Source organism: Cupressus sempervirens, chromosome 1, assembly GCF_028749045.1.
Source record: "Cupressus sempervirens isolate cs-2001-9-10 chromosome 1, ASM2874904v1, whole genome shotgun sequence".
NCBI lineage: Eukaryota > Viridiplantae > Streptophyta > Pinopsida > Cupressales > Cupressaceae > Cupressus > Cupressus sempervirens.
The window spans coordinates 308,573,123-308,601,053 of NC_143118.1; positions in this window are offsets into that span (position 1 = coordinate 308,573,123).

Below are 27,931 nucleotides of genomic sequence, written 5' to 3' on the forward strand. Positions count from 1 at the left end.
AAAATGGAGGCCTAGGAATTCACTAAATTATATTATTTAATTATTCTATATTGGAAAAACAAATCTTACACATTTTTGAAGATAAGTAAAGATTGGAATAAGATCCTCAAGAGAAAGTACCTTACCAAAAATTTTAATATTATGGATTTTCTAAGCTCCAAAAATTTGGTCAATGTATCTAGAATTTGGAATGACATCCAAAAAGGTAAAGAGTTAACCATGTCCAGAGGAAGATGAAAAGTGGGCAATTATACTAGTGTGAATTTTTGGGAAGATAAGTAGAGTTTCTAGAATCCAATTTCCACTTTGATGAGGTTTCAACCCTTCAAGGAAAGATATATTCTTTGGATTGGGTCTCAGGCCATGAAAAGTTGGAAGAATGAAAATTGGGTGGATCTCCTTGCCCTTGATCCTATTTTTTATTTCATAATGATTGATCTTAACTCTATTATTCTAGTAGGGAATGAGCCAGATAGGGTTATTTCGGAAGGTCCTACTAGTGGATTGTATACCATGGCTTTTTGTATTTTATCTCTTCAAATTCATACCTCTCTGTCACCATTTTGGGCTAAGGTGTAGAATAGACAACTTATTCCAAAGATTAATATCTTCCCTTGGCTAGTGCTTTAGAACAAGGTCCTTATGATTGAAAATTTGATGAAAAGAGGCATTCATTCTTCTAATAGACATTTACTTTGTGAAGGGACTAGAGTTTGTAGATCATATCTTCTTATAGTGCCCTTATGCTTAGGATATTTGGATGTGTCTCTTCCAATAATGGAATCTTCAATCGATTCTACTTGGGCTAGTGACTGAACTCTCCTCTATGTGGCATGGATGTTTTTCTCCTATGGAAAAAGGTTTCTGGTAGTTTCTTGCTCCCCATGTCTCATGGGACCTCTAGAAAGAAAGAAATAATAGAGTCTTCAAGGATGTCTCTCCAACTCCAAAATTGTTGGCTACCAGAATCAAACTTAATGTTGTGAAAAATTATCATAGTAACTTTAAAGGTAAGTTGGGTTCTTAGACTATGATCTTAGTTGATAGATCTCAAAAGCCTAAAGATAGAAATAAAGCTAAAAGTTATAAAATGAGATGGGATCGCCCACCAAATGGGTGGAGCACATTGAATTTTGATCAAGACATCAAGGGGAACCTAGGGGTCAGTGGTTGTTGGGAAACTATTTGTAATATTCATAATTAACATGTCAATATTGTCAAATCTATGGCAGTTCCATTTGGAAGTAAAACTTGTGAGGCCTCGCCCCAATCCATCATAACACATTTGATACATTTTATTTTGACACATTATGACTTGATATGTTTGACACAATATTTGATGGACTAGACATTATCTATATTATTTATGTCATGTGATGCTTAATTATGTTATTATATGTTTTATGTATAGGCATGCATTATTATGGAGTATTTTAGTAAATGATTCAGGCTTATGAATATGTCATTACCTTAATTATACAATTAGTGATGTTAAATCTGTGTGTAGAAATGAGAAAAGTTTATTTAAATGAAAGTGATAATGTTTTGATCAATTTGATTATAAAAATTTGGTTTATATATATGTGATTTTATCAAACTACTAATATTCACATTAAGTGTGTAGGAAATTTAACCATGGAATTAATAGGAAAAATAATACCCGAACCTATGTAAAAATGTAAGACCAAAGTTGAAACCAATAAAGTGATTCAAACCTCTTTGTCAAGTATTTAATTTGTATTAGAATCTGAATGTATGCATATCATTCTATATTTTTTGATGTGTCAAATTTTATGTAAAAGTAAATCTTATGGTGTCACTTGACACTCTTTATATTCATATGTGTATTAACATGTCAATTAGTGTTGTCAATGTAACCTGTTAAATTGACTGATTTAGTTAGTAACCTATATTATTTTTTCTTGATTAGGGATTAGTGGAAAGGTTACATCATTAGGAGCTTGGAGATCAAATATTTTAAAGCCACTTTTTTAGGTCATAAATTAAACCTAGAAGCCAAATTTAAGGTAATTCACGTGTCCAATTGGTATGGGTATGGGTTAAGAACATTTTCCACCCTTCTAGATCTTTCTAGCAACATTTATGACCCCTAAAATATCCCAATTTCACTATGTTGCGAAAATGGATCATCTACATGAGGTTATCCAAGTGTTCACTCTTTCTAAGTGGTTTCCTTCATGACAAGGTTAAGTGGAGGGATCAAAGAAAGCTTAGAGTCAAGATTAGAGTTATTGTTATTTTGGGTGGGTTAGTTTAGAGGCTATCTAGAGTCCCTTTGAAAATATGGAGGGTGTTCACCTACTCTCTATTCTTAGAGAAGTCAAGCTTTGGAATTGGAAGGAGGGAAGGATTAAGCTCATCTCAAAATTCATTCTTGTCATAACCTTTGTGAAGGTAGGTTTTTCCATTCCCATGGATATGTTCATTTTGTTCACTGCTTAAGTGTGTGTGTAAATCTCTTGCATGTACATAATTTTTTTTGTTTTGTTATCATGTGAGGGATGGGTATTGTGGATTTTTACTTGTTTCCTTCTCATGTTCTTTTCCTTTTTTGTTTGGTAAAACTGCGAAGGGAGTGTTGGCATTTCTCACCCTCAAATAGGGTAGAAGTGGCCATGTATGGGGGAAGGGATTAGTTGGACACCAAGAGTGTGTAGAGTCTCTTCTCATGAAGAGGAGGGGGAAAAAATGAAAGGTGTATCAGCCCTTGCATGCCAATGACATTCGGGCCACAATTATCAAGGCTATAAGTATGATAAAAGGTAGTGCGGTTATTGTTTAATTTGATTCTAGAGCTGCTAACTCCTTTGTATCTCTATTTATAGTGGAGGATAGCAGGCTAGTGGTAGTTAGATAGGATGTTAGTTTGGAGGTAGAGTTAGCCTCAGGAGCTAGGGTGTTAGTTAGTTCTATGGTTCAGAATTGTTAGATTAAGATTGGAGACATGTACACAATGTTTGATCTATGCATTACCCCTCCAGGTTCATATGATGTTGTCCTTGGAATGGATTGGCTTTATGCCCATAAGACCAAGATGGATTGTCGACAAAAGAGGATATAGTGTGAGGATGAGCATGGGATTCCTAGGGTGATCTCTAGAGTGCAAAGACCCATGCATCTTCATATTATTTATGCTATAAAGCTTAGACAATGCATGAAAAAGGGATGTAAGTTGTTTCCTATCACCATTTGTGACAAAGATGAGGATTCAAAGGCAGAGCTATGCCTTAATGATTTTCCTATTCTATAGGAGTTTTTAAATTTATTTCCTTTAGATCTCCCTGTATGCCTCCACCTAGAGCACTAATTTTCACATAGATCTCATGCTTCAAAGCCAAGCGAGTATCAAGAGCACCATATAGGATGAATACACATAAGCTTGGTGAGCTAAATACCTAGTTGGAGGAACTCTTAGAGAAAGGGCATATTCAACCTTATGTGTCATCTTGGGGTGCACCAGTGAACTTCATGAAGAAGAAGGATGAATCTCTTAGGTTGTGCATTGATTATTGATAGTTGAACAAATTAATAATTAAGAACTAATACCCACTTCCTAGGATTGATTATCTCTTTGATCAGATACAGGGTGCATGAGTATTCTCAAAGATAGATCTAAAGTTGAGTTATCATGAGTTGAGGATTATGGAGAGTGATATCTACAAGATTGTACTTCATACAAGGTATGGTCACTATGAATTCATTGTGATACCATTTGGCCTCACAAATGCTCTAGTTGCAATCATGAGCCTCATGAATGGAGTGTTTCGTACCTTTTTGAATAATTCTACAGTCATATTCTTGGATGATATTTTGATATATTCTCATGATGAGAAGGATCATGAGGAGCACTTGAGACAAGTGTTGTAGAAGTTGAGAGAAAAATAGTTGTATGGAAGCTTGTTGAAGTGTTTCTTTCTTTAGACCTAAGATACAATATTTGGGTCATGCTATATTAGGTGATGGGGTCTTAATAGATCCATCAAAGATTAGGGCCATCATGTATTGGAAAACACCCACCATTATCATTGATTTGGGGAGCTTTATGGGATTAGCAAGATACTATAGGTGCTTTATTGTAGGATTCTCTAGATTGGAACACCTGATCACATCCCTTAAAAGAAAAGGGAAGAAGTATGAGTGGACGGAGAAGGGTGAGAGAACTTTCCAAGATTTCAAGAGAGCCCTTAGGAGTGCACCAATCCTTGCAGTGCCAGATCCTTCTATGAATTTTATGGTGTGCCTAGATGCATCATTAGATGGTATAGGGGTAGTCCTTATGCAAGATGGACAACCTATTTCCTATGAGTCTAGGAAGTTGAAGACTCATGAGCTTAACTACCCTACTCATGACCTAGAGTTTGCAATAGTTGTACATACTTTAGGGAGATGGATACACTTCCTTCTAGGTCATGATTTGAAGCTTGATTCTTATTGTCAGAACTTGTAGCACATATTCACACAACCGAACACTAATTCTAGGAAAAGAAGGTGGATGGAGCTCCTTTGTGAGTATGATTTTGATGTTCATTACATCAAGGGAAAGGAAAATGTGGATAAGTAGAAGGAATCATGTGATTTCATGTTTGACTACTTGCACTAATTTGAGAGAGCATATCCTACATCATTTTCTAGAATATGTGTTATATGCAGAGGTTAGTCAGTTGGTGAGTTCTCAGAGACCCTTAGAAGGGAAGTATTTGGAGTATTCATTAGAGTCTGATGGAATTTTTTTTTTTATAGAGGACATACCTATGTACCTTCCATTGGGAGTTTGTGCATGTTCATTGTACTTGAGGCTCATAGAGAACCTTATGCACCTCATTCTAGTATTAAGAAGCTACAGAAGATCTGAGGTAGTCATATCATTGGCTAGGCATGAGAGTGCAAATTGCTAGAATTGTTTCGAGATTCCTTGAGTGCCAGAGGGTGAAGGGAGAGCATTGTCATCATAGTGGGATTCTTTAGCCTCATGAGATTCTAGAGTGGAAGTAGGATACTATTTCTATGGATTTTATTATTGGTCTTCTGATGCCTTCTTGCCGCCATGATGCCATTTTGGCGATGATTGACACATTGTCAAAGGTTTCTCACTTCTCACCCATGCATACTACTTTCATAGCATGTGACATAGCTCAAGTCTTTTTGCAGTATATTTTTAGACTTTATGGCATGCCTCATAAGATCATCTTAGATATAGAATCATTATTCACATCATCCATTTGGAGAGAGCTATAGGAAGCATTGGGCACTAGGTTCAATTTTAGTACAACCTACCATCCTAAGATTGAGAGACCGAATCAAGTATTGGAGGATATTTTGTGCATGTACATAATGGACCATTAGGTCAAATGGGAGGAATGCCTACATCTTGTTGAGTTTTCCTATAATAATGGGGATCATTCCTCTATAGGTATGCCACCTTATTAGGCCTTGTATGGAAGACCTTGTATGACACCCTTGATTTGGAACGTGATTGAGGATAGAGTAGATATTGGTCCTCAACTAGCTAGATAGATGGAAAAATAGGTAGTTTTGATTTGACAATGCCTTAGAAAGGCACACGATAGGTAGAAGAAGTATGTTGATGCTAAGAGGATTGATTAACAGTATAGAGTTGGAGATAGCATCCTCTTAAGAGTGCAATTGCACAAGATTTTGATATGATTTAGAAAGAGCTCTAAGATGGCACCTTGGTTCATTGAACCATTTGAGATCTTAGAGAGAATAGGACCAATTTCTTATCATTTAGCTTTCCCACCTACGTTGTCATGCTTCCATGATGTGTTCCATATTTTTTTACTTAGAGGATATATCATGATTATCATATTATGGATTGGGATACCTTATAGGTAGAGTTGGAGGGGCAACTACCACTAGAGCCCATTCATATTATGGCTTGACAGACTCTTACACTAAGAGGTAGAGAGATGGACTAGGTTAGGGTCCAGTGGGATTGTTATGATTAGGTCAAAAATTCATGGGAGGATGCAGCATCTGAGATCTCAGTACCCATACCTTTTTTTATGAACTCTAGGAGTAAGTTAATGCCTTGTGGGGGAGATGTGAGGCCTCTTCCCGATCCATCATAGCACATCTGATACATTTTATTTTGACACAGTATGACTTGATATGTTTGAGATATTATTCGATGGACTAGACATCATCTACATTCAAGTGTCCAAGTGGTATGAGTATGTGTTAGGAACCTTTTCCACCCTTATAGAACTTCATAGCAACATTTATGACCCCTAAAATATCCCAATTTTCCTTTGTTGCAAAAATAGATCATCTCAATGAGGTTACCCAAGTTTAAACTCTTGCTAAAAGGTTTTCTTTATGATAGGGGCAAGTAGGGAGACCAAAGAAAGATTACAGTCAAGATAGGAGTTATTGCTATTTTGGGTTGGTAAGTTTAGAGGCTATTTAGAGTCCCTTTGAAGAATTGGAGGGTACTCACCCACTCTCTATTTTTAGAGAAGTCAAGATTCAAAATTGGAAGGAGAGAATGATTAATCTCATCTCAAAATTTATTCTTTCCATAGCCTTTATGAAGGTAGGTTTTTCCATTGCCATGGATATGTTCATTATGTTCATTGTTTAAGTTTACATGTAAATCTCTTGCATGTATGGAATTATGTTTGTTTTTTTGGGAAAATTGTGAAGGAAGTGTTGATATTACTCACCCTCAGATAGGGTAGAAGTGGCCATGTATGGGGGATGGGGTTTTTTGGACACAAAGAGTGTGTGAAATCTCTTCTCATGATGAGGAGAGGGAAGAAATGCAAGATGTATGGGCCCTTGCATGCCAATGACATTGTTCTTACTTGGGGGGAGGGGTGGGGGGATAAGGAGGAGAAAGTATGAAAGTTTATGTGAATATCTAGCCTTGAAAGGGCATGCATGTTGTATGTTGTTGCATTAAGAAATCTCCTTCTTGGTAGTCCACCTTCACCCCTAGGTTATGGGTTCGATACAAACCCAATTGTACAAGCCTTGGAAGGGTGTTCTTATGTTATGTTCAGTTGGTTAAAGTTTCTCCTAGCTTGGTGGGTGGCCTTTCAAGACCTAGGATGGGAGGCAAACTCTCCATGGTTGTTATAAGTGTTTTTATTGTAGATTATTTGGATAGGTTCTTATGATGCAGTAAGCCAGTTTTGAAGCCTTAGTAGTGTTATTGATGTTATTGTATTAGAGATTTCTCCATTGTAATGCCACCTGTTGTACTGTACATTCATGTTGAAAATGAATATGAAAGGAATGGATTAAATATTGTAACTCTAATATATATATATATATCTCTGTGTGTGTGTGTAGTTATTGTATAAAATATGCAAGTTATGTGATCAAGTATTATTGGATTGAAAATCATATCTTACTTTCAAGTTGAATAATCTCTATTCCCCCCTGAAATCTTGGATTTAAATGCTTTGTATCCAAAAGCTCATAGGATTGTTGATGTATGAATTATTTAATTTATAAATGCAATATTTTTTCCTTAGGATAACAAGTTATAACCAATGCTTGATTGAGATACATTCATTCATCTTGCACCTTAAAACCTTAGCTAGTATAAATTTTGATAAAACCATGAAGTTGTTGAAAACAATTGATCAATTGTATATTGTCTTTGATGTTACACAAAATCTCATATCTTTACCAGTCAGTTTCTATTGAGCTCACTCACGTGATAAAGATAGTTTCCTATATCTTTTTACCAAGTTTACCAAGTTTAGAAGACAATATCTATTGAGTTCACTTAGGCACCAAAGAGAAGTTCACAGAAGTCCAGTGTTAACCAAGCTCACTTGGTTAATAAAGGAAAGTTGGCATGGAACCAATGTTAACCAAGCTCACTTACTTACCAAAGGAAGTTTACAAAGTTGTAGTGTTAATCGAGATCACTTGGTTAACAAAGGAAAATCATTTAAAAGCTAGTGTCTACTGAGCTAGGTCAGCTAACATGGGATTTTCTTATTTTGGCATATTGATTTTAATGGATTTGTTTGTTGGCTGTAGCCAAATAAAGAGATAAATATTAATTGGTTTGAGTTTTATTCAAATTGACTTTACAATGTATATGATATAAGTATAAGGTCAAGTTGTGGATTGAAGAAGTAAGAATGAATGAAAGATAAGAAGATGCTTAGAGGAAGCAAATTAGAAGGATAAGAAAAATATCCTTGTTGAGGTGTAAAGATTAATCTAGTCAAGAAGAATCAAGTACTCAATCCATAATTGAGATCTAAACCAACAAAGATAGTTGCATCACCAATCAGATCAAGTCATTATTACTCTTAACAATTGTAGCAGTGAATCAAATCTCCTAACAACTATTTGTAAATCCTCTAACAAGGTGGCATTTCTAGATTGAAGTGTCTACAGATCTCTAACAAGGCCACTCCTAAAAGGGTGATTAAATCCTTTAAAAGGGTCACACCTAACAACGTGTTTTGTAACCTTTAACAGGGTTGGCTCCTAATAGAGCTCACTTTAGTGAAAAATAGTAACTAGCTGCAATTGGTGGTTTTTCCCAAATCGGGTTTCCATGTTAAATCTTGGTGTCTCTTGTGTTCATGCTATTTAATTATGTGTATGGAACTAAGTTAATTAAGGTTAATCAAACTTAATATCTTAATAAATGTATGTTTTGTATTTACCAAGTTATAGATGTTATTTTAGTACTTGCTGAGTGATAGTAAACTGCTAGTATTAACTGAGTGCCTCTGTGTTAATAGAGTGACAACATTACTCAGTTTCAACTGAGTTTATGTTTTGATTTTTATTGACATCTAAAGGATATGAGATTTGTTTTTGTGGTAAGTGATTCACTCCTCCCCTCATAGTCACTTCTCTTATATTCCAAATATTGGTATCAGAGCTTTTTGTGCTTGCAGAGAAAGTTTCAAGGACCTAAGCTAAAGACCAAGATGTCTTACAAAAGAGAGATTCCCAAGTTGAAAAAGATAACTTTGAGGCATAGTAGGAGCTTATGAAGCTATATTTGGAAACCATTAGTGACTTAGGTTTGAAATATTTGAATGCCAAGTATAAGGAACCTCCTGTAAATTTGATTATTGAAGAAATTGATAAAAAGAAGAATCTTTACATTACGATGATTAAAATTTCATCTACTCTTAATTATGCCAAATTTGATGAAGTCAAATATTGTGGTACTGCTAATGAAATGTGGGTCAAGTTGAAAGATATTTATGGAGGTGATGATAATGTGAGGGGTGCCAAGGAAGAAATCCTAAGAGGTTAGTTTGATCAGATGAAGATAACTTTTGAGTTGGATAACTATGACGACAATGTTCCTAACTCTAGAAGCATTGAGTTTGCATTTGAAGCTAAGCTTTCACTTAAAAAGAAAGGTGGAAAATTGAAAGGCAAACCATTTGAAAGTGAAGAAGAACATAGTTTTGATAGTGATCTTGAAGCCATTGAAGCCCTGCTTGCAAGAAAATATCTCAAAGGCAAAGGAAAGTAGAAAGGTAAAATTCCTTTAATCTATTTTTCTTGTGAAGAAGTTGGTCACATTGCTGAAAGGAAAAGAAGAAAAGAAAAATAGAAAGTAAAAAGGAAAAAAGGAATTCAAAAACTAGAAGGACTACAAGGATACAGGTAAGAATTCTTATTTCATGGCCAAAGATTTTGATAGTTGTGATGATGATGAAATGGTTTTTATTGTTGTTAAAGATGAATCTGATGATAATATGACACTTATTTGTCATGTTAGTAAAAATGAACATGGATTATTGATAGTGGTTGTTCTAACCATATGACTGGTGATAAAACAAAGTTTTAACATGGACCATTATGATGGTGGGAATGTTAGATTTGTAAATAATGAACCTTGTTGGATAAAAGGAAAATGTTGTATATCTCTAACCAATGAACTTAGATGTGGCAATGCCTTCTAGGTTGAAGGACTAAAGCATAGTACAATTGAATAAAATTGGATTCAAGGTAGAATTCATGAATGGGAAGACCAAGTAGCTGGATGGAAAAGGAAATCTACTTGGGTTTGGTAATAAAAAAAGGGTAATCTATTCTACCTAGATCTAAGTGAAAGTTCATATTTCATTGCTCAAGTAGAAGAAAGTTGGTTATGACATAAAATATTATGTCATGTGAAATTTGATAACCTAATTAAGATAAGAAAAAAACAAAGAATTAGAGGTATTCCTAGTCTAAGGAAACCTGATATGGGCATTGTGCAAAAATTGTCAAACTAGAAAGATGGGAAAGAAGAGTTCTGAAAGAAAGAACTATCATTCTAAAGAAGTCTTGGAGCTAGTTCATACAGACTTTTATGGATCTATTTTCGTAGAAAGATATAGTGGGGATAAGTACTTGATTTTATTTGTTGATGATTATTTTAGGAGGATGGCATCAATGTATTTGAAAGACAAGTTTGAATCTTTTTAGAAGTTCAATTGGTATCTAGCTAGAGTTGAGAAAGAAATAAGAAAGAAACTAAAGTGTTCAAGGTTAGATAGAGGAGGTGAATTCATCTCAAATGAATTTAATGAATTCTACACTAAGAAAGGAATCAAGAGACAAGTATCAGCACTTGGTACAACTTAGCAAAATGGTATAGCAAAAAGAAGGAATAAATCTATCATGGATCATGCAAGGACCTTGATGATAGAAAGTAATATTGCAATCAAATAATGGAAGGAAGCAAATAGTACAATAGTTCATACCTTAAACAAAGTATAGATGAGGAAAGACTCAAATCAAACTCCTTATGAACTATGGTATGGCTATAAACCCAATGTAAATTACTAGAAAGTATTTGGTAGAAAATGTTATATCTTGAAGGAGACTAGGAAAAGTAAATTTGATTTCAAGAGTGAAAAATGCATATTCATAGGATACTCTACTAGAAGAAAAATGTACAAATGTTTGAATCTAACTAATCATAAGATCATAGAAGGTGCACATGTGAAGATTGATGAGTTTGCAAAAAAGAGTGAATAAGAGAGCAGTAAAGAACCTAAAGACTACATAATGTTTGTTTACTTTGAACTTGATACATTTCATAATCTAATTAGAAGTTAGTAGACTTCACCTCCTGAGTCCCTAGAATCTCCAAAAGCACCTTAGTTGCAGCCAGTGCAACCCAAGTCATAGTCTAAAGGACCCGAGTCACAGTCAGAAATAACCGAGTTGTAGCCAGTGCAACCCAAGTTAGAGTCTAAAGGACTCAAGTCATAGAAAGTGAGACCTAAGCATAATGCAAAGGATCATGATGAGGCAACTGAAACAAGCTCCAAATCAAAAGTACCTATACTTGCAATATATGTTAGAAGGAACCCTACACCTAATCAAATCATTGGAGACAAGTCATAAGGTACAATGATAAGGAACAAATTGTAAGGTACATGTTTGCTTAATGGATTTGAGCCTACAACTATTAAGGATTCTTTGGATAATGAAAGTTGGATTGAAGCAATGAATGAAAAGATATCAAAAATAGAAAGGAATAAGACTTGGACTCTTGTTTCTAGACCCAAGGATAAGAACATAATTTCCACAAAATGGGTATTTAGAAATAAGTTGAATGAAGATGGAAAAGTTTCAAGAAATGGAGCAAGTTTAGTATGCGAAAGTTATTTTTAGGAGGAAGGTATTGAGTATGGTGAAGCTTTTTCTCTTGTTGCAAAATTAGAAGGTGTTAGGACTCTAATTTCTTATGTAGCACATAAAGGATTCAAATTGCATCAAATGGATGTGAAATCTACATTCTTGAATGGAATTCAAGAAGAAGAAGTCTATGTTGAGCAACTTGAAGGTTTTGTAGATCCTAGCAAAAAGGATATGATTTGTAAGATACACAAAGCATTATATGGTCTTAAACAACCTCCCACAAATTTGTATGAAAGACTACATAATTATCTTGTAAAGATTGGTTTTTGAAGGACAAATGACAACATTAGTCTATATATTAAAGAAGGACTAGAGAAGGAGATAGTGCTAGAAGAAATCTTTGTAGATTATATATTGTTTACTTGTTATGATGACTTATGTAAATACTTTTCTAAAGAAATGAGCAATGAATTTGAGAAGTCAATGTTTGTAGAGATTAAATTCTTTGTTGGCTTGTAGATTCAATAGAAGAAAGATGATATCTACATTACTCAATCAAAGTACATCAAGGAGACACTGAAGAAGTTTGTAATGGAGGATTCAAGACCAGTTGGAACATCTATGTCTATAGGACACAAGATTTCCAAAAATGATGATTCCAAGGAGGTGGATAAGACCACATATAGATTCATGATTAGAAAAATTCAGTATGTAGTGCATACAAGGCCTGATATTGCTCTTGTAGTTGGTATGGTGGCAATATTTTTAGATAATTTTGAAGAAAATCATATGATATAAATAAAGAGAATTGTGAGATATCTAAAAGGTAATAAAGATTATGGATTATTGTACAAGAAAGGAGGAAACTTTGATTTGAAAGCCTTCACTGATGCATATTGGGTAGTAAGTATTCATGATAGGAAGAGCACCAATCATGGAGCATTCTTTCTTGGAAAGAGACTAGTGTCTTGGACAAGTAAGAAGCATAATTGCATCTCCCAACCTACAACTAAGGAAGAATATATGACAATAGTAGTCAATTATTACAATACTTTTTGGTTCAAGCAATTTTTAGTAGGTATGAAGATAGAAATCAAGGATTGAGTTGTCATCTTCTATGATAACACCAGTGAAATTATGTTTCCCAAGTTTTAGTTTATATCTTGTTGCTTCAAGTTAATGTCATACAAGAGTTTCCATTGATTGAGTTTGATTCTAGATTGACCATATGATGGCTTTTCTTCTCATCATTCCTTTGAGCTAACTTGATGATAGAAATCATATTAGCAATGCACCAGTTCAAGGCTAGGTGATTAGATTTTGGAAAGTTTGTTATGTGTTTCCCAGATGAGAAGAAGGTTTGTATATTCTATTGATTCCTCTTTCTTTGTTCCTAATCATGTTGAAGACAATGATTCATGTTGTGTAACAATTTTCCATGGAAGACATTGTAGATGATCAAGATTAGAATGCAGAGAAAGTAATTTTTGCTACTGATAATGGTCAGAAACCTTTAATATCAAATAAGAAAATGTGCATCGTTGATTCAATGGATAGACAATTTAGATGCAATCATAACAACCTATAGGTTGGTGAAAAGTCAAATTGATGAAAGAATGCATGCCATTGGCTAGTTGAAAGTCAAACTCTTACCTATTTCAACCTTGGGCCACAAATGAAAGGATGTCAAAGTGAGTTGGCATACAAATGCAATTTGATTGGTCGATGAAGTTGATGTACATGGTAGAGCTGCAATCTTGTAAATACCATTGATCAAATATAGATCTATGGCTGTCATATTCTCACAATTTAAAATTGCTCATTTTTTATTCAAAGTGAGAAAGTGACATAATGCCACATGTCATAGTGGGCCCCATTCATAACTTGAAGTATTGAAAAGGAGTATTGGCTATGTAAGTTTCTAGCTAGCATGTTTTAATTAGTTATTGATATGAGGACATAAATATAGAGTGATTTATTCCTAATCATTAGATCTGGGAAGATAAAAGATTGTCATATTCTCGAATATTTAAGTATCAAGGTTTTTAACCAAAGCAAGCATATGACATGTTGACATGTGGAAATGGTAGGGCATGCTCATAAACACGACTTGCTAAAAGAATGTTGCCAGAATGATTTTCCAGGTGGCATGATGTGATTTGAATTAAACATTAAATACAATAGAAAAGGTATGCAATTTCTTAATCGTCAAATCTAGGACAATTGATGATTGTCTTATTCTTGCATATTTAAGTTGCAAGGTTTTTAACCAAAGCAAGAATACAACGTGATTCCATTTGTCTAGGTGGGCCTGTCGGATAGAGAAAATTGAATAGTTAAAGTTTCCTGAATCTTAGCTGTCTGATCCTTAAGATTAATGATAGTCACACAGTCATAGGGGGTTAAATTTAACCCTAGGTCAAGGTCACAAAAATGTGTGAAACATGCAAATCGTATTATCACAAGGTTAAAGATGAATTAAGAATTCTAAGTTATGAGCTTGTGAAAGCAGTCAAGGTTAGCCTAGGAGCCAGTCATTGCATCAAGTGAGGGCATCAAATGAATGAAAGTATCAAAGATATGACATGGAAAGAGGAGATATCGTTCCTGGCCATCAAATCTTAAAAGATCTATGCTTGTCACTATGTCACTTTCCAAAGTTACACGATTAACAATTATAATGACATAGCAACAAGTTAACATCTGTCTGTGGGACCCAACTAAGGGGTATGTGCAGGATCATGGTGTGCCAAAAAGTGGCGATGTGAAAAAAATAGAGTTTGAACACGTCTAAAAGCGCTTCAAAATTCGCTCTGACTTTTTTCCACCTATCTAGGTACCAAACCTGGAAGGAAAGGCTGAGCCTTATCAGATATCCAATTATATATTAGATATCTGATAATCATATAACATTATTATTATTATATTATAATAATATAAAAATATAATATTATAATAGTATAATATATTATTTAATATAATATAATATAATATAATAATAATAATAATACTATAATATAATAATATTATTATTATAATATTATAATCGTATAATATTATACTATAATAATAATAATTTATTATAATAATATTATATTATAATAATATAATATTATATATATATATTAAATATAATATAATAATAAAAAAGTATAATATATTATAAATTATAATAATATAATATAATAATAATATTATATTATAATATTATAATATTATAATATAATATTTTATATTATAATATATATTAATGTAATATAATATAATATAATATAAAATATAATAATAAAAAGTAATATATTATAATATAATATATAATAAAAAAGTATAATATATTATAAATTATAATAATATAATATAATAATAATATTACATTATAATAATATAATATAATGTACTATCTTATATATAGAATATAAGATATGTGGCGGATCTAATATAATATTGGATATCCGATGTCTGTGACATTACATAAAAAAAGACCAGAGCCGTAGGCCCTTATTTCTCATATTTTTGGGGCCAGTATTAGTGCATGATTAGATATTGGATATTAAGGTATGTTTTTTAATTTTTTAACTCATTTTTAATCTAAATTCAATAGATTTTAGCATGATTTTGTTTGTTTTAGTTGAATCTAGGGTTTTTTTGAAAAAAAGGATAAAATTAAGGTTTTTTAAAAATATATATTACGTTTTGCAATTCAATAGGAATGGTTGATCAGAATGATAACATTGAGGCAGGGAATAATATTCCTCGTAACCACCCACCAAACGATCCAGTACTCCCACAAAAACCTCCACCAAACGATCCTCTACCCCCTCAAAATCCTTCCCGAATCAAGGATTTGATAAATGAAAATCTTACCTAGTTGAGAGGTTTGCATAGAACATATAATAATGTACCCACATTGGCTCCTATGTTATCCATGTTAAACACCATAGTGGATAACATTGAAACCCTTACAAACCAACAAAATGTCGCTCTTCATTGGCGTGATCAAATGTACGAGATGTTTAATGATGGTTTGGATTATCATGAGGTTGCAGCCCTCAACATAAGCAAAGACGATTTGGCTAGCCTTTTTGTGAACCCGAAAACGGGTTTACCAGTTGACCAAAAATAACCCAAACTATCGATTAAATGGTGCACAAATGATGCCATATGTGGAAACTTTTGGGATTTTTGGTGGATGGTCTTTGATATCCCTCCACATGGCAATTTAGACATACCATTTTATTTCCTTAGAAAATTATATGCTGAATTTGTGTTGAAACTTAAAGTGAACTATTGGAGCATGAAGCCTAACATGGGCTTAGGACTAGGAGCTCCTTAGGATAGACCCTCTTCCCAACAAAAGAAAGTTGGCACTTTTGTCCCCTCCACTGATATCTCCCCTCCTCCTCGAGTGCAGCATCCAGATATTATGATAGAGGCTAGCTCTCAGACCATCAGAGACATTCATAGGCTAAGTAGCCTAATGATATCTCAGGCTAGGTCAGTCCTCCCTCCTTGTATTGATGATGCTAGTGCAAATTCATCATCGACTAGCTCATCACATGTTTGTGTGCCTCACACTTGCATTACGTGCAAGAATATTTTCCTGGGTTCCATAGGTGATCTTCCTGAGTATCATTTTGTATTAGACAATGATACACCAGACACACACGTAGAGGCTACAGACCCTGATGCGAGAGAGGAGGGGAATGCAGAGGCATGGACTCCTTTGGTGTCGGTACGTGTATTTTTTTTTGTTATGACATATGTGATTTAAAGTTAATTTTTATAATAGAGTAATTTTAATTTTTAAGCCATATTGACTTTTATATGTATGTGATCTTCATTCATGTTTAGCTGATGACTGAGGAGGAGCTCAGATAGATTGATGATGCCACGTTCTCTGCCATTTTATTTGGCCTTGAGACATCTACAGTACATTATGTTGTGTTTGCATTTTTTTTTCTATTTGATATTGTAGCATATATGGTTGCTAATCTTTCTTTTATCTTGCAGGTAGCACCTATCGTGAGCCAGCACACATTGACTAAGGAAAGGTAATTAGGCACTTTCTATTTGACTAAATATCGATGCATTCTTGTAAAATGTTTATGGTAATCCCATTTAATTACATTCTTTATTGTATATAGGGCATTGCTACTAGTGATGAGCCTGTATAAATACCATGTCATAGACCATCGAGGATTTCCATTCGCACTGAGAGCCCCATTGTATGTATAAGTATCATTTATTTTTTATTATCCTTATCTTCATAAATAAATTCAAAACTAATTTTCGTGATATTAACAACTACTATTTTGTATCTCATAGGAGACTCCTAGTGCACATGAGGTCCAATGGGAGAGTTATGTAGATTTGATGACGTGGCCACTCACTCCTGAGGAGGAGCCTACAATAGTAAGTTGTAGTTTGAATTAATGATTAAATGTGTTATAAATTTAGCATGCTATGAATTATAATGTTATAGTTTAAATTGTAGATTCATCTGACAAAGGTATTTGAACATATACAACCCACAATTAGAGAGATACTAGCATTGTCGAGGGCATACGAGAGGACTCCTGACTGGTACAAGAGGTCGACAAGAGAGGTATTTATTATGAAATTTTGATAGTATTAATATCCATTACAAAAAAGATCATTATGGATTTGAGTAATTCAATGTTAGATATGTATAATCATATAAATTTAGTAGTCTAACTTTGGGTTTTCATTTTTTGTTTATGTAGGAGGCATTCAATCCACCTAGTGCAGCAAAGAGGTTGCATTTTGATCATCCACCAGCACCTTAGAATAGCATAGTTGATGTAGGATGCATCATGAGACAGTTTGAGATGGCATATGCCACATTGTATGTAGAAACATTGATATTATACACATTCTGATGGCATGATTAGCCACATTTTGTATATGGATCTATGTATTTTGATATATATTTGAGTACTTTGTCTATGGTTACATGATCTTTGATATATATCTGTGTAAAATTTTGTCTATGGGTACATGTATTTTGATATATATTTTTGTCATTTATGTGCACAATGATATACATATTAATTTAGTATCTAGTATTGTTCAATTTATCATGGATCATGTGTATTATTCATGTTTATGGATTATCATTCATTTTGATTATGTTTTTTATATTCGATTCAAATGAAATAATTTTTGAATAACATTTTAACAACATTTATTATCAAATTTGGATGCAATGTATAATTTGAAGTGCTATCATGACATAAACACACTTGTTAATCTCCTACACAAGGTTCAGATAACCCCAAATCTGATTTTAAAATCCACCTTCAACCTTGAAACTAACTCTTGGCTTCAAATCTAATCTCAACACAGTTAAGTACTCCACTAATCAACCATGGATTATATTCCCAACCACCAAGTCATTCATAGATTCATAATCTTTGATAACTAGCACTTCACTTTGTTACTATCCTCATACTACAACTTTTCAATTTTAACATAATTTCAAAATATCTCAACTTAAGAGACTTGATTGGATAGTTCATCAATAGCCCTCATGAGCTCCAAGTTATTTTAGGCCTTAGCATCACCGTGCTATAGCATTCAATAGTTTATTGATAGCCCTCATGAGCTCTGAGTTATGACCCTCAAAATATCAACCTCAAAATGCACTTATAGCACCTTGGAGACTCCTCAGTATAGAGTGGCTGCGGACAATGGATGGTCTTTGTGGCCAGAACAAGGGTGTCACTAAGGTTCACCTACCCACTCAGAGCTAATGGCACTGATAATTCGATGCCAAGATCAGTAGTTTCAAAGTTACGTTGTGGTGCACCTATGAACTAAGGCACACTGCGAGTTTTGGAATTGAGCGAGATTGTTGTACTGAATGCAAATGGAATGTGATCTCTCAAAAATGAGATAAGTTATTTTAGGCCTTAGCATCACTGTCCTGTAGCATTCAATAGTTCATCGATATCCCTCATGAGCTCTGAGTTATGACCCTTGAAATATTGACCTCAAAATATACTTAGAGCACCTTGGAGACTCCTCAGTATGGGGTGGGCGCAGACGATGGATGGTCTTTGCGGCCAGAACAAGGGTGTCACTAAGGTTCACCCGCCCACCTAGAGCTAATGGCACTGACAATTCGGTGCCAAGATCAACGGTTTTAAAGTTACATTGTGGTGCACCTATGAACTGGGGCACACTGTGAGTTTTGGCATCCAGTGAGATCACTGTGCCAAATGCAAATGGAATGTGATCTCTCAAAAATGAGATAGATTATTTTAGGCCTCAGCATCACTATCTTGTAGCATTTGACAGTTCATCAATAGCCCTCACGAGGTCCGAGTTATGACCGTTGAAAGATTGACCTCAAAATACACTTAGAGTACCTTGGAGACTCCTTGGTACGGGGTGGCTGCAAGTGATGGATGGTCTCCGTGGCTAAAACAAGGGTGTGAGTAGGGTTCACCCACCCATCCAGAGCTAATGACGCTGACGATTCGATGCCCAAATCAATGGTTTGAAAGTTACACTGTGGTGCACCTATGAACTGAGGCACACTTCGAGTTTTGGCATCGAGCGAGATCACTATATCGAATCCAAATGGAATGTGATCTCTTAAAAATGAGATAGCTTATTTTAGGCCTTAGCATCACTATCCTATAGCATTTGACAATTCATCATTAGCCCTCACGAGGTTTGAGTTATGACCATCGAAAGATTGACCTCGAAAGGCACTTAGAGCACCTTGGAGACTCCTCAGTACAGGGTGGTCATGGACAATGGATGGTCTCTGTGGCCAGAACAAGGGTGTGACTAGGGTTTACCTACCCACCCAGAGCTAATGGCACTAATGATTCGATGCCAAGATCAACGATTTCAAAGTTATGCTATAGTGCACCTATCAACTGAGGCACACTGTGAGTTTTGGCATCGAGTGAGATCGTTGTGCCGAATGCAAATGGAATGTGATCTCTCAAAAATGAGATAGCTTATTTTAGGCCTCAACATCACCATCCTATAGCATTCAATAGTTCATTGATAGCCATCACAAGCTCTGAGCTATGACCCTCGGAATATCAACCTCAAAAGGCACTTAGAGTACCTTGGAGACACCTCGGTACAGGGTGGCCATGGATAATGGATGGTCTCTGTGGTCGAAACAAGGATGTAACTAGGGTTCACCCACCCACCCAGAGCTAATGGCATTGATGATTTGATGCCAAAATTAGTAGTTTCAAAGTTACGTTGTGGTGCACCTATGAACTGAAGCACACTACAAGTTTTGACATCGAGCGAGATCACTATGCCAAATCCAAACGGAATGTGATCTCTTGAAAATGAGATAGGTTACTTTAGGTCTCATCATCACCATCCTGTAGCATTTGACAATTTATCAATAGCCCTCATGAGGTCCGAGTTATGATCATCAAAAAATTGACCTCAAAATGCACTTAGAGCACCTTGGAGACTCCTTGGTATGGGGTGGCCGCAAATGATGGATGGTCTCCGTGGCTGGAATGAGGGTGTGACTAGGGTTCACCCACCCATCTAGAGCTAAACTGACGATTTGATTCCAAGATCAGCAGTTTCAAAATTACGCTATGGTGCATCTATGAACTGAGGCACATTGTGAGTTTTGGCATCGAGCGAGATCATTGTGCCGAATCCAAATGGAATGTGATCTCTCAAAAATGAAATAGGTTATTTTAGGCCTTAGTGTCACTATCCTATAGCATTCGATAGTTCATTGATAGCCATCACGAGGTCTGAGTTATGACTGTCATAATATCAACCTCAAAAGGCACTTAGAGCACCTTGGAGACTCCTCGATATGGGGTGGGCATGAACGATGGATGGTCTCCGTGGCTAGAATAAGGGTGTGACTAGGGTTCACCCGCCCACTCAGAGCTAATGGCACTAAAAATTTTATGCCAAGATCAATGGTTTCAAAGTTATGCTGTGGTGCACCTATGAACTGAGGCACACTGTGAGTTTTGACATTGAGCGAGATCGTTGTGCCGAATCCAAATGGAATGTGATCTCTCAAAACTGAGATAGATTATTTTAGGCCTTAATGTCATTGTATTGTAGCATTTGACAATTCATTGATAGCCCTCACGAGGTCGGAGTTATGACTGTCAAAAGATTGACCTCGAAATGCACTTAGAGCACCTTGGAGACTCCTCGATATGAGGTGGCCGCAAATGATGGATGGTCTCCATGGTTGGAACAAGGGTGTGACTATGGTTCACCCGCCCATCCAAAGCTAATGGCGTTGATGATTTGATGCCAAGATCAGCAATTTCAAAGTAACATTGTAGTGCACCTATGAACTGAGGCACACTGCGAGTTTTGACATCGAGCGAGATCGCTGTGCCGAATCCAAAGAGAATGTGATCTCTCAAAAATGAGATAGGTTATTTTAGATGTCAACATCACTGTCTTGTATCATTTAATAGTTCATCAATATCCCTCATGAGCTTTGAGTTATGACCCTCGAAAGATCGACCTTGAAATGCACTTAGAGCACCTTGGAGACTTCTCGGTATAGCGTGGTTGCAAATGATGGATGGTCTCCGTGGCCAGAACAAGGGTATGACTAAGGTTCACCCACCAATCCAGAGCTAATGTCATCAACGATTCGATGCCAAGATCAGTAGTTTCAAATTTACGCCGTCGTGCACATATGAACTAAGGCACATTACAAGTTTTGGCATCGAGTGAGATCGCTGTGCCAAATCCAAACGGAATGTGATATCTCAAAAATGAGATACATTATTTTAGGCATCAATATCACCATTTTTTAGCATTCAAAAATTTATTGATAGCCCTCACGAGCTTCGAGTTATGACCCTCAGAAGATCGACCTTAAAACTCACTCAGAGAACCTTGGGGACTCCTCGGTACGAGGTGGCTGTAGACGATAGAGGGTCTCCGTGGCTGGAAAAAGGGTTTCACTAGGGTTCACACACCCACCCAGAGCTAATGGCATTGACGATTCAAATAGTTCTAGCCATTAGGAGTTAGATTTTGAAAAGTTGTCAAGAAAATTGCAAAAGTTGCTAAGAAACTTTTTGCAATTTTTTCTCTAAGAAAGGTTTATTGCAAATGGACTCTACAAACTCCTAGGGACCCTAATAATGTTCTAAACATCTAGGCTTACCTAAAAAATATGGAATTTACCAAAAATCTACTTTACTGGACCAATTGATAGCCAAGGCTTATAGTTGCACCATGGGGTCTTGTGTCCATTACAAATGTGGATGGTCATAGGGAGATCATTAGATCTATCCCTTGACCTTATTACATCAAGAAAAGAAAAATGATTAGGTTCTTTGCACTAGTGTTCCCTATATTTCATAAAATTTAAACTATGGAGTTTCCCTCCAAAATGCTCATGTAGCCGTTACATTCAAGATTTAAATTTTCTAAAGCAATAAACTAAATTTTAAGTGACTTATTGAATGTTTCAACTTATGAAATGACTTGAGATTATTATGAAACCTTATTAGGACCTATTTAATGACTCACTTACCCTATGCAAACCTAGACATTACTAAAGTTCAAATCTCATGGTCCTTTACAACATTTCAATATGAAAGTCTTTCAAAATATTATACAATATTATGACTCTTTATGCTTTCAAATGCCATGATTGGTTGCAAAATGGAAGAAATCAAGTATTCTAATTGTTCATCTGTACTTTCTAGATTTTTCTTATTTGATTAGTTTGATAAAAATAGTTTTAATAATCATAATGTCAGCTTTATGTCAAATAAGGAAAAAACCAAACTTGTAATAAGATATCCGCAAGCAATTATCTTTCATATAGTTATAAATGCTCTTAAAATTGTCCTTATAGCCTTGTATCACATGCAAATATGATTTGCAAGAACTTGTTCAATATCTTCCTCTTATAATTCCTTACAAAGAACCTACCAAAATACAAATTAGAATGTGCAACTAATTCAACCTATCTTTTTCATTATTACAAAGACCATATACAAAAAAAGTTCACATTTTACATCATAATACATCATAAATCTTAGGAATTCTCCCCAGTACAACCTATGACTCCCTTTGACCCATAAGAATGATTCTAATATGTCCCTAGGGGTCCTAGGACCCCATGGGACATATGTTGTCATTTAATGGGTCGAGCGGGGTCATGGGGACATATGTCATCATTTAATGGGTCGAAGGGGGTCATAGGTCACCCTATTACCCCCTTTGACCAATAAGAATGATTCTAATATGTCCCTAGGGGTCCTAGGACCCCTAGGGAGATATGTCATCATTTAATGAGTCGAAGGGGGTCATAGGTCAAACTATGACCCCCTTTCACCAATAAGAACAATTCTAATATGTCCCTAGGGGTCCTAAGACCCCTAGGGACATTTGTAGTCATTTAATGGGTTGAAGGGGGTCATAGGTCAATCTATGACCCCCTTTGACCCATATGAAAAATTCTAATATGTCCCTAGGGGTCCTAGGACCCCTAGGGACATATGTCATCATGTCATGTAATGGGTTGAAGGGGGTCATACGTCAACCTATAACCCCCTTTGACCCATAACAGCAATTCTAATATGTCCTAAGGGGTCCTAGGATCCCTAGGGACATATGTCATCATTTAATGGGTTGAACGAGATCATAGGTCAACCTATTACCCCTTTTGACCTATATGAAGCATTCTAATATGTTCTTAGGGGTCCTAGGTCCTCTATGGACATATGTCATCATGTAATGGGTCCCTTTGACCCATAAGAATGATTCTAATATGTCCCTAAGGGTCCTAGGACCCCTATGGACATATGTCATCATTTAATGGGTTGAAGGGGGTCATAGGTCAACCTATGACCCCTTTTGACCCTTAAGAATGATTCTAATATGTCCCTAGGGGTCCTAGGACCCCTAGGGACATATGTCATCATTTAATGGGTTGAAGGGGGTCATAGGACAACTAATGACCCCCTTTCACTCATATGAATGATTCTAATATGTCCCTAGGGGTCATAGGACCCCTAGGGACATATGTCACCATGTAATGGGTTGAAGGCGGTCATAGGTTGGGCTATGACCCCTTTCGACCCATAAGATTATCATACTATATATATATATATTATAATACTAATAAGATATTAATATATATATTATATATTAATATATAATATTAATATATTATGTTAGTATTATAATTTGTAATATATATATTAATATATTATATACTAATCTATGTTATATATATTAGTATATAACATATATTAATATATATGTATTACTATATATATATATTATATTAATAGATTATAATACTAATATATATATTAATATATATATATTATATTTATACATTATAATAAGAATTAAATAATATATTATTATATATTAATAGATTATATGTTATATCTTTACATTACGTTATTATATATATATATATATATATATGTATGTATGTATGTGTATATATATATATATATGTATATATATATATATATATATGTATGTGTCTATATATATATATGTATATATATATATATATGTGTGTGTATATATATATATATTTATATATGTATGTGTGTGTATATATATATATATATATATATGTATGTGTGTGTATATATATATATATATATATTATAATATATTTTTACATTGTAATATAACTCAAATAATTGATAAGTTATAATGTATAAGTCACAAACTCGTTTTCCCTCTAAAATATATGAAAATTTCAAATTTTCCTCCAAAAATGGCTTGGTGGGTCACCAAGCCATATCGGATATCTGAAATACCAAGCCTACCCGAACAACCCAAAAGATGTGTTTGAGGAGGGTTTTAGTAATACTCAGACTTCGGGTAGCCGTCTAACAATGTTATTTTGATCGAAATTGAATGAAACGAAAAGGGGCTTTTAATATCGCTCTCAAGATTCCATCAATATAATTTCTATCAAATTCTAAGTTAAATAAGTATTCATTAGTTAATTATCAATGAAGATTATTTTAAAGTGCTAATTGACATACTGATTGAAAAATGGCTATAAATTTCAAATGGTATAACATTTTTAAAATCTAAAAGTTGCATCACATTCTATGCTTTGCCTAGTAGAAGAAAAAAAATAAAAATAAAAATTTGGTTAAATTTTCTATTAGTTAAGGTGGTCAGACATGAGACTTTTTTTTTTCCAAAAAATTTTTGGAAGAAAATTCATATTTAATTATTTATTTGGAATAAAAAAACCAAAAAATATGCGTCACATCTGGGCATGAGTCTACTTTTCATATCAATAATTATATTAAAAAAATATTATCATTTTATTTTGATTAAGGTGGACAACCATACACCTACTTTTGACCAATCAATTATTTTTTTCTCCTAATAAGGCCTAGTAGTTTAGAAACTACATTCAATTTCCTATAGATTATTTTCTTACAACTTTTTGATATAAAGTCCATAACCACTTTAAAATTATTTTTCAAGTTGACATAACCCTGATTTGCTAATTTTTCACTGCCAGTTAAGGCCATAGTTTGGTACACCATGATCCTATACATACCCTAAGGGTAGGGTTTTAAGAAATTCTTTTCAGACATCAGATTAAAATCAGATCAACGTCTCTCACTTTCTAACCTTTTAAAGATGCGTGAGAAATAACCAAAGTGAGAAAGCGATGATTTGACATGTGTACATAGAGGGACCCACAGAGGAAATTACAAAGGGAAAAACAAAGGAGGTTTATCATGATTTAATCTTTACCATTGATTTGAGATCAGTGATGGAAATTCAAAGCTACAGTGACCTCTAGAATATGAATTATATGGACTTGGCACCAAACAGAAGAATATAAAGAAATGAAGATTTTATAGGATTTCATAAAGTTGCAGGAAGATTAAAAGTCATTGTGTGTTTTCAAAAGTACAATGGATTCAAAATCATTGTTAGAAAAGATGCTGTGTGTTCATATAATTGGATAATTTCACATTTTATTATCATTTTCTTCTCTATTTTGTGACTATTGCTCTATTGAACTGAGAGATTACCTAAAACTATAAATGCAATTTCCTCTGATAATACAAAAGTTAGAAAACTTGATAATGAATTAGCTCTATAATTCTATTTATCTAATTTTATTTTCATGTTTTGTTGCCCATAGATTAGTTCTGCATTGAGAGTTGAAGGACAATTATATGTGATTATGTGATAATCACATGGATTCCATGTTATTAAGGTAATTATAGTATAGGTGATTCTATTTGCTTCTTCATATGTGATTTTTCTTCTCCTCTCACTTGTTTGATGACATGTTAAATAGTTTCATTGGCAATTGAAGGATCAATGTGGATGAATCTATTAGTAATAGTAACTTGTTGGATTCCATTTCATTCAAGACTAATAGCTAAAGCAATTCCAATTTCCCTCATGTGCATCTCTTCTTCCTTTTCCTCTTATAAATTTAGATGGTTAATCTACATTTAGAATAGAAGTAAGAGTTAAATACCTCTAGATAATCTACTACAATTATTCTATTGGGTGTGATAGGTTATCCAAATCTATTTTGCCTACAAAAAATTTGGTTTTCCTTTACCACTCTTAGATTAAGAGCTTATTTTGTCAAAAATTCTAATCTAATAAAGACAAATTTGTTGCATATCATTACAAGTCATAAGGGAGTTGTACCTTTTAATTTGGAGGGCAGTGATAGAACATATGCACTAACCCATTTGTTGGTAACATCCATCTATCTCTCCAAAACATTGGGTATCAAAGAGTTAGGTTATAAAATCTAATAGGAGAAAAAACTATTAACCAACAAATTAATATATCACATACCAAGACCAAGCACCTTGCAATAAAATATCATTTTCTAAGAGAATTGGTGCAAGGCAAAAAGGTGAGATTGGAATATGTGAATACAAAAGAACAAATTTTTGACATATTAACCAATTCATTACCTAAGGATGCATTTTTGTATCTAAGAGGTAAGCTAGGGGCCATTCCCCTATTAGAAACCCACTAAACAACATTTAGTGATGCATCAGCTGGATATTCTTGAACATCAATCAAGTTGACGCAACAATGAAAGGACAGATTGCATATGAATCTATACATTAGGTGCACTAAAATTCACTAAATATTGTCTTTGGCATAAGATGTCAAATAGGGAGAGTTTTCTAGCATATCATAGAAATTTTGTAAAGGGAGAGTTAACTTGTTTTCATATCACACAAATTTTGTAAAGGGGGAGTTTGCTATATCAAAGATTTTTTTTTGAATGTTTGAAAATGTCAAAGAGGTTGAACTTGTGCAAAAATCTTGTAGTGAGTGAAATATTAAAGAGGAAGAGTTTGATGAAGAGTAAACTTGGAGAGTTTTTTGACAGATGGAGAAACTAAAACCAGAGAATCATTCCAAATGGAGAGATTGATGTAAGAGGGAGCTCACACTGATAGAAGGAGTTCACATGGATGAGAATCAGAATCAATCTAAGGATATTATCCTTACTTTTATTTTCTCTAAAATTTCATGGTATTGTGACATTTTGTGTTGTTATCAATGCCAAAGAGGGAGATTGTTGAAAATAGTTGATCAATTGTATATTGTCTTTGATGTTACTCAAAATTTCATATATTTACCAGTCAGTGTCTGTCGAGCTAACTTGGGCAATGAAGATAGTTTCTTGTGTTAGCTAAACATTCTAGAGCTTACCAAGTTTAGAAGATAGTGTCTATCGAGTTCACTTTGGCACCGAAGAGAAGTTCATAGAAGTTTGGTGTTAGCGAAACTCACTTGATTAACAAAGGAAAGTTAGCATGTAAACAATGTTAACCAAGCTCATTCAATTACCAAAGGAAGTTTACAAAGTTGTAAAGTTAACCAAGCTCACTTGGTTAACACAAGAAAATAATTTCAGAGTTAGTGTCTACCAAGTTCAGTTGGCTAACAAAGGATTTTATTGTTTTGGCATATTGAGTTAAGGGATTTGTTTTTTGGTTCTAGCCAACTAAAGAGATGAATATTAATTGTTTTGAGTTGTATTCAACCTAACTTGTCAATATCTATGATATAAATACAAGGTCAAGTTGTGGATTGAAGAAGTAATAATGAATGAAAGATAAGAAGATGCTTAGAGGAAACGAATTGGAAGGATAAGAAGAATATCCTTGTTGGGCTCCAAAGATTAATCTAACCAAGAAGGATCAAGTATTTGAGCCAGAATTGAGATCTAAATCAGCAAATATAGTTACATCAACAATCAAGTCAAGTCATTGTTACTCTCTTACCATTTTAGTAGTGAATCAAATCTCCTAAT